This window comes from Plecotus auritus (assembly GCF_963455305.1).
Source record: "Plecotus auritus genome assembly, chromosome: 4".
NCBI lineage: Eukaryota > Metazoa > Chordata > Mammalia > Chiroptera > Vespertilionidae > Plecotus > Plecotus auritus.
The window spans coordinates 43,187,163-43,203,202 of record NC_137775.1 but is presented as its reverse complement, the minus strand read 5'-3'; positions in this window follow the sequence as shown (position 1 = coordinate 43,203,202).

Below are 16,040 nucleotides of genomic sequence, written 5' to 3'. Positions count from 1 at the left end.
ATTATTTATATTGTGAATCTCATAGTAAAAAATAAAGAATAAAATAAACTTGGCATTTCTGAGAAGTCTTGGGAATCAATTCATGTTAGTTGGTTCTGTTCCTGCCTGTTAATGAGCCGGTCACTCTTTGCACTCAGACTGAGAAAGCCATTCTTTTTCTTTGTTGGTTGTAATTCTACTGATGCTGGTGCTCTGATTACAGCAATCCTGCAACTCCGTTGGCTGGGATTGATTTGTTGACTCTAGGTCTTTATTTATAACCTTTACTGACCTTGTAAGATTCACAGATCCTCATTATGGCATAAGTCCAAAGTGCTTCAGAAAACAAAAGGTTTTGGCACAAACATGTGTGATGCTGTGAACACTGGACCAAAGAGAGGTTGCTCTGCAGTGAGAGACCATAATACCTGAACCTACCACTTTCCTTGGAAGCCCAGGGTAAAGTACGCACTTGTATGTGTTTGTTTATTCTCTAGCAGGTAGCCCCCTCTTCCTGCGCCCTTTGTATTCCAAGGACATTAAGGCTTGCCTTGAATTGTGATAAAGCCTGCAGCAACACAAAAACCTCTGCGTCTTATACATATCAGTGTTGACACAGAGTTCCCTTCCAGCTCTCACAGCAAAATTGAATTCCTGCATAAGAGAATTGCTTCACGCCGTAAGATGTAATCTCTTACATCTTTTACTATTGGTTTCTTATCATTAAATTTGAAGAATTATGTTTGGGGCATGCGAATGCGTTAGTAGTGAAGAAAATAATGTTATGAAACCCAAAGAAGCAGCTTTTTATTGGTATTCATAAAAAACAAATCCATACTTTCTGGGAAAGCAAAGCAAATGATGACATTCCCTGCAGTAACCTCATCAGTTAGTTCATAAATTTCCTTGCGTGTCCACCCACAGTATACAGAAGCCTGTTTTACATGCTCAGAGCACTAGGAGAAGAAACACTGGAGGAGGCATTTTGGTGCCAAGGAATGTAAATTTAATTAGTATTAGATGAGTAACATGTAAGAACACTGTGTGTGTATACATATACACATATAGCTACATCTATCCATCTATGCTCACCATATTCTAAATTCTACAGCTAAATACAAAGATTAACTATGAGTGCTGGGTGTTGTTGTTTTTTTCTTCACACTTAGAGAGAAATCTTTTATTTGCACAGCCATTCCTTTCCTTGTTAAATTAGCAGGATAAAGCAGTGATTTTTATATTTTAAGTTTTCTTTTTTTAAATTGAATTTATTGTTGTTACATTGGTTAATAAAGTTATATATCAAGTGTACAATTTTATAACACATCATCTGTATGTTGTATTGTGTGTTCACCATCTAAAGTCTATTCTCCTTGCATCGCCATTAATCCCATTTACCCTCTTCTACCTGTCCCCACCCCCCTTTTCCTCTGGTAATCACCATACTGTTGTCTGTGTCTATAAGTTCGTTTGTTTTTTGCTTAATCCCTTCACCTAATTTCCCTGCAGCCCCATTCTGACAGCTGTCAGTCTGTTCTCTGTATCTCTGAGTCCATTTCTATTTTGTTTGTTTATTTTGTTCATTAGATTCCACATATAAGTGAAATCATATGGTGTTTATCTTTCTCTTATTGGCTGATTTCACTTAGCATAATACCCTCTAGGTCCATTCATGTTGTTGAGAAAGGTAAGATTTCCTTCTTTTTTACAACTGAGTAATATCCCATTATATAAGTGTACCACAGCTGAGTTTTTTAAATTGATTTTAGAGAGAGAGGAAAGAGAGAGAAAGTGGCCAGTGGAAGCCACTTCATGTTGCTTCCTGACTCCTACTGACATGTCTCTAGAAGTCTTTGAGAGCTTCCTTACTTTCTTGTACAACAAGGTACCTTGTACCTTTCCTGCCTCAGACCTGGAATCAGCCATTTCTGCAGAGAGCTCTGGTTGATTTTGGTGGTATTCATAGCCACAATCTGGGATCTAAGAGTAAAATAGCAGAATATTAAAGGTAAATGCAAGTATTAGAAAAATTTCATTAAATGAAAAGTTTCAAAAGTAGGGAAATTAAATTCTCAACAGGAAAACTAAAATTTTGACAAATGCATTTAATGAATATGTATATTTCAAATCTAGAGGAAAATCCAAATTTTTAGCTTATAAGAGTGCAGGCATGTGGCAGGGTTTTAAGATTGATCCATTTGGGGTTAGGAACGTCCATGGGAAGTTTAAATAAAGTCTGACAAATGAGCCCCCATGGACAGTGTTACACTAGTATTTGTATTAGGTGCCCTGGTCTAACCTGAGGGGATGGGCACAAAGATGCTAACTCCTTCCAGTATTTCTGGGCCCAGATATAGTGTTAAACATAGTGCATGGCATCTGGTTAATCTAAGCTTCAATAATAAAGACACTCCAAAAATGTGACTTTAATAATAATAATAAGAAGAAGAAAAAAGTGAAAGAAACCAAGATGGCGGCATAGGTAAACACCTAAACTGCTGCCTTGCACAACAATATCAAAACTACAACTAAAAGACAAAACGGACACCATTCAGAACCACAGGAAAGCTGGCTGAGTGGAAATTCTACAACTAGAAGAAAAGAGGAAAGCACATTGAGACTCAGAGGAGCTGCAAAAGGCTGAGGTACGGAGACTTGCACACGGAGAGGACGGGAGGCTGTGTGCACGGGCGGCTGAGTGCGCGGCCGGCTTTCTAAAGTGGGAGGGAAAAGGAAGCTCCCGACTGCACTGAACTCCAGTCCCAGGCGAGACACTGGGAAACCAGACTCATTCGGGGGGAATCTGGAATGTCAGAAAAAGAGAAAGCACACTGAGACTCGGGAGCTGCGGAAGGCAGAGGTCTGGAGGTACGCACGCGTGCAGAAAGGACTGACTGCTGAATGCACGGGAGGCTGAGTGCGCGGCTGGCTTTCTAAAGTGGGAGGGAGACAGAAGCTCCCGACTGTGCTGAACTCCAGTTCTGGGCAAGTTTCTGGGAATCCCAACTCATTCAGGGAGAAACTGGACTGTCTGGCAGCGGCTGAAACTCGAGGGCGGCTTTCTCTCAGAGGTGCTTGCAGCGATTACCGAGGGACACTGAGACCCAGGGACCTCATAGGGCAGGGCTGACGGGAAACCAAGGCTGCCTGCTCCGCCCTGAAACTCCGCCCCATCCAAACTGAGCACAGAGGCTTTTGCAATTTTGCAAGTCTTGTCTCATAAGAGTGTCTCCAGCACAGAAGTTTTCCCAGCATAGACACAGCTGATCCTCACAGCCAATTGGCCTAGAGATCAATTCCTCCCAGTGATACCAACAACAATCAAGACTTAACTACAACAAGGCTGAGCACACAGTCCACAAAGGGGTGCACCAAGAGTGTCCACCTCAGGTAACTGGGGAGGTTGAGCCACTGGGCCCTATAGGACACCTAGCACACAAAGCTACTCTATCAACTCAGGGAAGCAGCGAAAATGCAGAGACAAAGAAACAGATCACAAATGAAAGAAATGGAGGAAAACGAAAAACTGGATATAGAGTTCAAAACCACGGTTATAAGGTTTTTCAAGAATTTCCTAGAAAAGGCTGATAAATTTAGCAAGACCCTCGAGGATATGAAAAAGGACCAAGTAGAAATTAAACATACACTGACTGAAATAAAAAATATTATACAGAGACCTAACAGCAGACTAGAGGACCGCAAGAATCAAGTCAAAGATTTGAAATTCAAAGAAGCAAAAAACACTCAGCCGGAAAAGAAAAAAGAAAAACGAATCCAAAAATTTGAAGGTAGTGTAAGGATCCTCTGGGACAACCTCAAGCGTACCAACATCTGAATTATGGGGGTGCCAGAAGAAGAGAGAGAGCAAGATACTGAAAACCTATTTGAAGAAATAATGACAGAAAACTTCCCCGACCTGGTGAAAGAAATAGACTTACAAGTCCAGGAAGTGCACAGAACCCCAAACAAAAGGAATCCAAAGAGGACCACACCAAGACACATCATAATCAAAATGCCAAGAGCAAAAGACAAAGAGAGAATCTTAAAAGCAGCAAGAGAAAAACAGTTAGTTACCTACAAGGGAGCACCCATACAACTGTCAGCTGAATTCTTAACAGAAACTATGCAGGCCAGACGGGAGTGGCAAGAAATATTCAACGTGATGAATAGCAAGAACCTACAACCAAGATTACTCTACCCAGCAAAGCTATCATTCAGAACTGAAGGTCAGATAAAGAGCTTCACAGATAAGAAAAAGCTAAAGGAGTTCATCACCACCAAACCAGTATTATATAAAATGCTGAAAGGTATTCTTTAAGAAGAGGAGGAAGAAGAAAAAGGTAAAGATAAAAATTATGAACAACAAATACATATCTATCAACAAGTGAATCTAAAAATCAAGTGAATTAAAAATCTGATGACCAGAATAAACTGGTGAATATAATAGAATCAGTGGTATAGAAAGGGAGTGGACTGACAATTCTTGGGGGGAAAGGGGTGTGGGAGGTATGGGAAGAGACTGGACAAAAAGTGTACATCTATGGAGGAGGACAGTGTGGGGGAGGTAAGGGCAGAGGGTGGGGTGGGAACCGGGTGGAGGGGAGCTATGGGGGAAAAAAAGAGGAACAATTGTAATAATCTGAACAATAAAAATTTATTAAGTTTAAAAAAAAAAAAAGAAAAAAGTGTCTTTCTCCCTCTCACATAGTAGTTTCAAAGTGAGTGTGGCATACCAGTGGGGTAGCTCTGCTCACATGAGGACCCAAGTTCGTCCCAAGTCATGCCTCTGCATCTCCTGGCCAGTGTGCCTCAATCTTCAATGTACATATGAATTCCCTAGGGATCTTGTTAAAAGGCAGATTTCGTTTTAGGTCTGGGTGGAACCTGAGATTCTGCTTTTCTAATAATTCCCAGATGCTGCTGCTGTTCCCTGACCACACTGTAGTAGCAAGACCCACGGACATTATCATGTCCATATTGTCAAAGCGAGGTCACAGCTACATTCAGGGTCTCAGCAGCAGGAAGGGAGAAGCAGAGTGGTGGAGGCTTCCTTGGTGACACGTATCACTTCTGCTCACAGTCCTTGGGTGAAATCTTAGTTACACGGCCATGCCTTCTGCAAGGACATCTGAGAAATGCAATCTTGCTGGGCAGCCATGTACACAGCTACAATTCTGTTACTTTTAAAGAGCAGGGAGATGTTGGCAGACAATTCACAGTCCTTACCGCATTCCTCTATCTAAAGTCCCCTCAGGCACCTCCCAGAGACTGGTGGTCACCCAATCAGGGAAGGTGCACTCAGAAAAGTGTCCAGGACGCTTGCCAGACCCGCACTTCACGGCATTCTTTTCTTCAGTACATTCTTGAAATATTCCCTTCCTGGAATGTCCTGAGTACAGAGGTGGCCTACCTAGGAGAGAATTCAAGAGTAGACTTTTTTTTCTACCTTCCTGACTTTGGAGGTGAACAAGATGACCAGATTATATCACTTCAAGATCTCCTTACTTAATGCTTCCTGTTTGAGTGAGGAAAAAAAAATTGATGCTTAAAACCCAGCATCACATTATTCTGGCAAAGACAGCCTTGCTAGGCTGGGTCAACTGGGCTGCAGGTTTTCCTGTCCAGTGAGTGAGATAAGATAACAAATGAGCCCAGGCCATTGGTAAGATACACAGGCACACAACAATGAATCATAATCACAGTACATTTGCAATAAAACCCCAGTGTATGCACAGACAGAGAGCAACATTAGATGGTTAAATAGCCCAGGGATATTGAATGAAAAACTTAGTGTTTGTGAGTGATGATGTTGGCTCTTCTGTTTTTATTTACCTGACTGAAAATGTCTGGCTTATGCAAACTGAAGGAAATTTTCATTTCCTGGTACTCTTCTCGGTACTCTAGCAAATGAAATAGAATTAACTAAAAATGGAATGATATAATCTGTTTTAGCTGACAGGCTACACGGGCAAAGAATAATCTAGTAAGCACTCCATGGCTGCTTTAATATGTCTTTGATAAACGAATGTGTTGGGAGAGATACTAAGCTGCTCTCTGAAAAAGAAAATTAAATATGTATATTCTCTCCTAAAAACCCAGGCCTAGGGAACAATGAGCATTAGCTGGCTTTTCTCACCAGCATAGTATTTCTATGCTGTCTTTCATTAAAATGACAAATTTTTAAAGTAGCAAAAATAACCCTGAAAACTTACTTTGGAAATCAAATAAGCCTACGTGTCCTTCCATTAGCTCAACAGTTGCTTCCAATTACTGTGAACAGATTTTCTCATTTGTGCTTCTTAGAAAAACTATTTATTTCCAGAGGAAAGCTGAGAATTGAATCATTTATAGAGATGCTCAAGACTGTAGCCGCAGTCTAGAAGAGCAGAAAACATTCTCCCTGGATGCTGAGTCAAAGGCTGGAGATTTAAATCTCAGCCACCTAGTTTATGATAATCACGATAATGATGAAAAAAGAGTGATAGCGAAGATGGTGATGACAATAGCCAGTATCGATGGAGTGCTTACTGAGAATATGGCACTCTCTGTTCAAATACTTTCCATGTATTAACTCACTTAATCCTCACTGAACACTCTTTGAGGCAGGCAATATTATAATCCCCACTTTATAGTTGAGAAGAAATGAGGCACAGAGGTGCTCAGTAACTCTGCTGAACTCAGTGGAGCAGTCACCTCTCACCAAGGACCTGTTTCTTCTTTCTGGAAACATATCTGGCTGACATTTCCCAGCCTCTTTTGCAGTACGAGTGGCCGCTGAACTAAATACCAGCAATGGAATGTGAGAGATGTATGCCATTTCTAGACTAAAGTGTTTTTAGAAATAAGAGCGCCCCCTCCAAGCTTTCACCTCCTGCGGCTGTAGGAAGATGCTGGTGAAGCACTGGGGGGTGGAGAGCCACAGGTAGAAGGAGCCTGGGTCCCCACAGCACTTCCAGCAACCAGGAGCACCATCCTTGGAGCAGCACAGAGATGAAAACCAACTTCGACTCTGTCTGAACCATCACATCGTTGAGGGTCTACTTGTTACTACAGTATAGGCAGCCCTCTCTGGGCCAACACTCCAGGAAGTGGGAGGATTTGGGTTTGAATCCAGGCAGTGTGGCTGGATAGTCTGCCTAGGTTAAATCCCTTAACCTACTTCTTCATTTGAAAAATGGGATTGCTTGTTACAACCTGTCTCTCCAGGTTTCAAAGCTGGTGTCCTGAGGTTTCCAGAGGAAGACTGAATTCTGTGTAGTTCCTAAGGCAATCTGGGACAGAGTAAGAGGTACCCTGGGCAAGGTGTTCTGCTTGGTTTTGGTTAATATTCTACCCGGGATCAGAGCTTTGGCATAGAGGACCCTCTCTTTCTCTCTGGAAACCTTAGTCATCAGCTCGGCTTCTACAGGCTCCATGATGCTCCTTCTGCCATTCACCATCTGCCATTCACCATCTCCAGATGTCTTCTGGCCCAGCCCAGCCCTTCTCTGTAATGTGCATCATGGCTTTCCCCCAAGGAGGCTGCTCTTTAACAGTGCCAGCTCTCCTACCCCAGTTCCTCCCACAATAGCTTCTTTCTTCTTCCCACCTGTTTACTGCTGAGACCCCAGTGTGACATAAGCCAACTTGCTGGACTTTTCGCCCTGATAGTATCTGCCCTGCCTACTTAGAAGGGTTATCGTAAGGATGAATTTAGGTGCATGAAAGTGTGTTGCAAATGTGTGGTCTAAAATTAGATATTATATGCATGTTGAAATCCTTAGTTCTCATGTGAAAGAAGAAATTTTATTTTGTTCAAATACATATTAGTTGAGAAAATGAACCCAAATGTTTTTTTTTTTAAATAATAGTTGTAAAAATTTGATTTTGCAGGTGAAATGAATCCAAATATGCTATGTGCTTGAAGAGAGTTTTAGAAAGAACTGGAGTGGAAAATGAAGGTGGCGTTGGAGTATAGAAGTAATTGCCAAAGTTCACAGTTGAGACGTGTTAATAGCTGCAAATAACACATTTCCTAGCAATTCTTAATGGCAGAGACTGCTGGTTCCTTTGCGGTTTTTTAATGCTGAATTATGGCACAGAAACCAACTGTTAATTACAAAAGACTGAGATGAAACCTTCTCAGCGCTGGCCTGTAGCTCTTGTTTGCTCATCTTTGGCAGCTGCTTTCTCGGGGCATCACAGGCTCTGCCCATGGGGTTGGAAGTGTTTCCATAATATTCATCTGAGTTCATGAGGAGAAAGCTTTCTTCCAGATCCACTATCCTGCCTGGTCGATTTCAAGGGATCAGGTTTCAGCTTCCAGGCAAAGCAATTCAAAATAAATAAAATAGAAACACCAGAATGGAGAGGACACTTTTATTTGCTTGAGTCAGTGGCCAACACATTATATATTATATAATATGTACATATTATATGTGATATAATATATATTTAAAGACTTTTATTTTGGAATATTTTTAGATTTATTAAAAAATCACAGATGTGGAATAGAGAGTTCCTATACATTCTTCAGCAGCTTCCCCTAATATTAACATCTTGCATAACCATGATATACTGTCAAACTAAGAAGTGAATACCGGAATACTATTAACTCACTTACAGACCCTACAGTTCACTGGCTTCCCCACTACTACTCTTTTTCTGGTCCAGGTCCTAGCTAAGCTATCACATTGCATGTAGTTGTAATGTCTCCTTAATCTCCTTGGTCTGTGATAGTTGCTCAGCCTTGAAGAGTACTGGTCAAATATTTTATAAATTGTCCCTCAATTCTTGATTTGTTTGATGTTTTCATGAGAACAGACTGGGGTAAGAGGTTTGGGGTACAAATACTGCAAAGGCAAAGTGCTATTCTCATCACATTATATCAAGGAGTATATATGATGAATTTGACTTATCACAGGCGGTGTTAACCTTGATCACTTGGCCACGGTAGTGTTTGCCAGGTTGCTCCACTGTGAAGTTACTTCCACCCCTTGCCACAGTCTATCCTTTGGAAGCAAGTCACTTAATTGAGGATGTTACAGAGAACCAGACTAATCAAACAATGCTTGTAGAGTTTGGAGTCACACTTTATTCACCGGTGGGCTTAGAAAAAATGAATTCAAATTCTAAGCAAGGCTACAAGCAGAACTTCCCTTTTTATTAAAGAGCCAGACTTATGTGCACTTAGTGGTTATCTCGTTGCTGGCCTTGAAAACAACACAGTTCTATCCAATTAAAAAAATGCACCTGGCATGGCATTGAGAGTATGGGCATATCTAGTCTCTGGCCTACAAGGTCAGACAGCTGAGTTTATCTTCCTCATGATTCAAGCAGGCTAAAGCAGGCTAGAAAGCAAAGTTATTTTTTTAGAGTAAGAGTCCATCTAAAAAACAGCAGAGAATTCCAAAGAGTAGTTTTACAAAATAGGGGTTAGCCTTCTCAAGGAGGGAAGAGGATTAATCTCTACCTACTCAAGGGTGGGGTATCCATATAAATTATTTTAAATTATCTGCAAGGAGGATTTGTCTCTTCTCCCACATTTATGTCTTCGGTCACTTATTTCTATTAGCATGGGCTCATGCATATTTATGTTATACTTGGAGTTATAATCCAATGCTATGCTATTTATTTCATTGTTCAAATTGTTCTAGCTTTGTGATTGGAAGTGCTTCCATGTTCACTCTTGAGTCCTTTTGACACACCCTGTGGTTTTAACTTTCATTTATTTATTTATTTTTGAGCATGTCCTTCCTTTCTGGCACTAAGAGATACTCCCAGTTTACCCTGTATTTTCATGGCCCGCTAGCCAGCCATTTAGGAAAGAAGCCCCCATCCCCTGTATTGGAGAATTCTATCTTATGTTTAATTCTACTCTGGAAGCTCTAGCAGTGTTCCCTGTAGAGAAAACATTGGCACAAAGTGGATCTACCTTGGGCCCAGACTGAGAGGGAGAGCACAGTAGCGTCGAGCAGCCCTACCAGGGACTTAGGGAAGGATCCAGAGGATTTGTACGGTGTGTGAGGTGACAGGAGTGCTTCTGTCGGGCCTGTTAGAGTTGATGCTGAGACATGAAAATCCTTTTACCCAGTCTCTCAACAGAAATTGAGATGCCTAAATCAAATATATTTAAGTCAATCTTGCCTTTGTGCTTATTATCTGTGATTGTTAATCTTCCAGAATGAATCTTAATGCCTCTATTGCTACAGTTGTTTCAGCTAGAAATCTCTTTTCTCAGTCATAAATTGTTGGTGCGAGTTGTTGTCTATGGATGTTGAAAACAAGGAATAGACTGCAGATGTCCTGTGGAGATTGTGTGTTAGAGGAAGGGTGAGTAATCGCGAATTGTCTGTTAGTAGCAGAGATATGATATTGAAGAAAAATTGCTGGCTGGTATTAGAAAGTTTGGTCAGAATGCTCCTTTAAAAAATTCATTATTTTTGTAGCAGAACAACCAGTTGATATACTACATTCTGCTTTATTCATACTGTTGTGGAAGATATAAAGAATAATAGTTAATATCCCTTGATATTGTAATATATTAAGAAAGATATATTTACTCTCTGTCCTCAGTTCGCACACAGAGCTCCTGGAATTTCCTGATAGGGATGACTGGAGCACCTTTCGTTACTTGAAATAAGCTCCTTTCAACCATGCCTGAATCCATGCTAATAAGGTGCCTTCTGGAGGCTGGAGGCTGGTTGTCAGAGAATCCAACCACTCAGTTAGAGGATTAGAACTCTCAGCCCCACCCTCGGACCTCTGGGGAGGGGAGAGAGAGGAGATTGACTTAATCACCAATACCAAAGATTCCATCAGTCATGCCCGTGTAACAAAGCCCGCATAAACCCGAAGTGCAGGAGTTTAGAGAGCTTGCAGGTCAGCGAATGCATTCATGTGCCAAGAGGTTGACACACCCAACTCCACAGGAACAGAAGCTCCTGCACTCAGGAGCCTTCAAAGAGTAAGCAAAGGGATTCCCTGAGTTCTGTGAGCCGCTATAGCAAATTATCGAACCTGAGGAGGGGGGAATGGGAACCCCTAATCTGTAACCAAGTTGGTGAGAAGTACCAGAGACCTGTGATAGGCATATGAAGTGGAGACATTCTTGTGAGACTGAGCCCCTAACATGTGGAGTCTGATGCTAACTCCAGATAGTGTCAGATTTGAATTAAATTTTAGGACACTCAATTAGTGTCCAGAGTGTTTAGAATAGGTTGATGTGGGTAAGAAACCCCCCACACATTTGGTGTCTTAAGTGTTGTGAGTAGAACCCAGCCAGCATGGCTCAGTGATTGAGTGTCGACCTATGAAACAGGAGGTCACCGTTCCATCCCCAGTCAGGGCATATATCTGGGTTGCGGGCTCGATGCCCAGCGTGGGGTGTGCAAGAGGCAGCCGATCAATGATTCTTTCTCATCATTGGTATTTCTAACTCTCTCTACCTCTCCCTTCCTCTCTGAAATCAATAAAAGTATATTTTTAAAAAAGTGTTGTGAGTTAATAAACACGTTTATTTATTTATTTATTCCCCCTTTCTTCTCCCTTTGCTTTCTTCACGCACGCACACACACACACACAATATAGACACACAGACACATACACCCACAACTCCATACATCAGGTATTAGATCTTTGCTCTTGGACTCTGGGACCCATAGGTAGTGGTAGGAATTAACAGTTGTCAGAGACTGGTTACCAAACTCTAAGGGGCAAAAATTTCAGCTAATTGTCTGAAAGAGAGAGGGAGGGTGTACTGGTCAGGAAAGGAAGGGGCCGGAGTGGAACCTCTAAGCCTCCGTTGTCCTAGAGTTGTCTGGACTTTGGTACTGGGGTGGAGAGGGTAGAGGGGAATGCCCACATGCCAGCTTGTGGACAGCAGGAAGGACACTGAGAGGGAACCACTGCAGAGAGCCTGGGCTTTAGGGAAAGCATCAGTAGCGAAATAGCAGCAGCCCCAGACTGAGAACTTTCTGCAGGGTTCTTCCAGAAGTTTAAGGAGAGCAAAGAATCTAAAAAATGACAACAGCATCTATCAGCCTTCGTGGATGATGGATGTGGAGCAGACTTGCTTTGATTAGAACAGCAAGGGAAAATTACAGCATCTGAACTGGAAGAATGGCTATCATGACTCATAGGACTCAGCTCATAGTTGTACTCATGGTGATGATTTACTACAGCAAAAGCCCAAACAGCAAAGAGAAAAAAATGCATGCGGCAAATCCACGGAGACCAGGTGCGAGCTTCCAAAGGTCCTCTCCCAGTGCAGCCACATAGGAGTGTTTAATTCTCCCCACAATGAGATGTGACAACACGTGTGAAATGTTACAAACCAGCGAAGTTCATTAGAGACCCAGTGTCCAGGGTTTTTATTGGGGTCACCTTCTGCCTGGCAGATACCCAAATTCCTAACTCCCAGAAGGAAAGTATATGTTTATCATGAACCACATTGTTTGTACAAATAGTTTAGAGACAGTGAGCCACTCTTAGCAGTTAATGATAGGAACCCTCCCGAAATCTAAGTTCCCGGACACCAGCCAAGGGCCAGCTTTCTAAGCACGGCTTTCTAAAGATAGCACCAGGTCTGCTAATGGTAACTCTTTCCTGCACAGGGTGCTTTTGCATTATGTTTAGGGAGGGCCAGTTGATAGGAGAACCTTTGCGCTCTTCTCACTCCCCTTCAGAATGTTTGGATACCATTAGTGTTTTTGACCACTAACTAGTTGTCAAATGCGGTCAAATGTTTGGATATCATTAGTGGGTACAATTTGTTTCTCAATTGTACCCACAGGATTTTTAATTTACGGAGGTGACAAATGGCAACACAAGAGGCTAATGCCATTGAAAGGGGAATTTATTTCTGATAGTTCCCAAGAGAAGGGGTGGGGTGGGGGAAGGAGGCCACTGGGGAAGCACCAGATTTGTTCAGGAGACAGAAGGATCACAAAGAAAGCATGGCCCAGGGCCGTAATTGTTTTTCCTGCAGGAAAGGCAAGGCAGGAAAGATTAGCTGGTTTGACTAATGTCAGTGGGCTCTGGGCTGTGGGGGTGGTCTCTGGTTTTCTGGTACTTGGCCCTGAGTTGATTTAGGGCAGGGGGAATATTTAGGGCTTGGTGTGTGAGAGTTAGATAAAGGAGGTGGTTAGGGATATGGACTTGGAATTGGTTGGTTTGTACATGAAAATATTTGCAGGTGAGTTGTTTACTACCTTTAGGAATTAGCTAGCCCTATCAGGGACTTCTTTCCCTACCAGCAAGACCTCTAAAATGTCAGAATATTATAAAATAAAATAAAATAAAAAATACTACACTCTTAATCCAAATTCCTACATGCACAACAACCATGTAGCCGTCTACAGTTAGCTCTACCATCTCCATCTATCAGAATGCCACAAGTAGACAGTTCCACTTTCAAATACCAAGAACATTGTTGGTACAACTAGTGACAACTGGGACTTATCACGGACTCCTAAAGAAAATGATTTTTGAATATTTAAGGAAATATTTTAGGTGCATTTAAGAAAATGGTTGGAAAAAGACAAAGGGATTCCAACTGGGGGGAAAGATCTACTTTATGAGAGTGGGTGGATCATATGTAAATATTGGTTAAATATTTGATTTACATGAACCAGAGTATATAGACTGAAATAAATCCAGTTGAATTAGGATAAAGGGTGGAGGGGGCGGAGGGAGTTTGCCGCTGGTTGTTCTTGGATGTGTGAACTGAGAAGCAACTAGGAGTTACCTTCTGAGTTGGAAGATGAAGTGTTCAAAATCATATATGAGAAAGAGAAGACTTGTATCTAAAAGTGAGGGAATGAGAATAATTTATGGAGATGATTTGGTAGTTTGCAGATAGTAAGGTAAAGAGGCCAGGAGCAAACAGGGGCTGGGTGAATAAGAATAAATAAAGGGAAGACAAATCCTCCAGTCTTAACAATGTGAAGACTGGATGAATAAAAGGTAGAAACAACCCAAGGGTCCATCAACAAATGAATGGGTAAACAAATGCGGTATGTAAATTCAATGGAATATTATTCAGCCATGAAAAAGGAATGAAATTCTGCTGCATACTGCAACATGGATAAATATTGTGCTAAGTGAGGTAAGCCCAACACAAAATGACTAATGTTATATGATGCCGTTTGTATGAGGTATCTAGAATAGGGACAGAAATTCATTGGGACAGTAAGTGGAATAGTAGTTACCATAGAGCTGGTGGGCAGGAGGGAATGGGGAGTTCTTTTGAATGGGTACAGGGTTTCTGTTTGGGATGATTAAAAAGTTCTGGTGGAGAAACCAAGATGGCGGCATAGGTAAGCACCTAAACTGCTGCCTCGCACAACAATTTCAAAACTACAACTGAAAGACAGAACAGACACCATCCAGAACCACAGGAAAGCTGGCTGAGTGAAAATTCTACAACTAGAAGGAAAGAGAAAAGCTCACAGAGAATTGGAGGTACGGCAAAGGGTCTTTGTGCGCACAGAGAGGAAAGGCGACTGAGAGACTGGCTGACTTTCTCTGGTGGAAGGGGGAAGGAAGCCCCCAACCACACTGAACCCCAGTTCTGATTGCACTGAACCCCAGTTCCGGGCGAGCCCCTGGGGACCCACGCTCTTGTGGGGTGAGTCTGGACTCTCGGGCGGAGGCTCAGGAGCTGGGGAAGGCAGAAGTCTGAAAGCGCGCACGTGCCAGTGCGCACAAAGGCTGCGGAGGTTGCCACAGGCTTTCCCTGGTGGAGGTGAGTCGGAGGCTCCTGGCTGCACTGGGCCCCAGTTCTGGCTGCACTGGACCCTAGTTCCAGGCGAGCCCCTGGGGACCCACGCTCTTGTGGGGGGAGTCTGGACTCTCGGGCAGAGACTCGGGAGCCGGGGAAGGCAGAGGACTGAAGGCGTGCGCGTGCCAGTGCGCACAAAGGCTGCGGAGGTTGCCACAGGCTTTCCCTAGTGGAAGGGAGTCAGAGGCTCCTGACTGCACTGAGCCCCAGTTCTGACTGCAGTGAACCCCAGTTCCAGGCGAGCCCCTGGGGACCCACGCTCTTGTGGGGGGAGTCTGGACTCTCGGGCGAGGACTCGGGAGCCGGGGAAGGCAGAGGTCTGAAGGCGCGCACGTGCGTGCAAGGGCAAGGCTGACGGGAAGCCACAACTGAGACTCCACCCCATCCAAGCTGAGCACAGAGGCTATTGCAATTTGGCAAGTCTAATCCTATAAGGCTGTCTCCAGCACTGAACTTCTCCCAGCATAGACACAGCTGATCCTTAGAGCCAACTGGCCTGGAGGTCAATTCTTCCCAGTGATACCAACAACAATCAAGACTTAATTACAACAAGGCTGTACACACAGTCCACAAAGGGGTGCACCAAGAGTGTCCACCTCAGGTTAACTGGGGAGGCAGACCCACTGGGCCATATTGGAAACCTAGCACACAAATCTACCTTACCAACTCAGGGAAGCAGTGAAAATGCGGCGTCAAAGAATCAGATCACAAATGAAAGAAATGGAGGAAAACAAATGCCTGGATATAGAATTCAAAACCACGGTTATAAGGCTTTTCAAGAATATCCTAGAAAAGGCCGATAAATATAACGAGACCCTCGAAGATATGAAAAAGGACCAACTAGAAATTAAACATACACTGACTGAAATAAAAAATATTATACAGAGACCCAAAAACAGACTAGAGGAACACAAAAATCAAGTCAAAGAATTGAAATACAAAGAAGCAAAAAACACTCAACCGAAAAAGCAAAAAGCAAAAAAAAAATCCAAAAAGTTGAAGATAGTGTAAGAAGACTCTGGGACAACTTCAAGCGTATCAACATCAGAATTATGGGAGTGCCAGAAGAAGAGAGAGAGCAAGATACTGAAAACCTATTTGAAAAAATAATGACCGAAAACTTCCCCCACCTGGTGAAAGAAATAGACTTACAAGTCCAGGAAGCCCACAGAACCCCAAACAAAAGGAATCCAAAGAGGACCACACCAAGACACATCATAATTAAAATGCCAAGAGCAAAAGACAAAGAGAGAATCTTAAAAGCAGCAAGAGAAAAACAGTTAGTTACCTACAAGGGAGC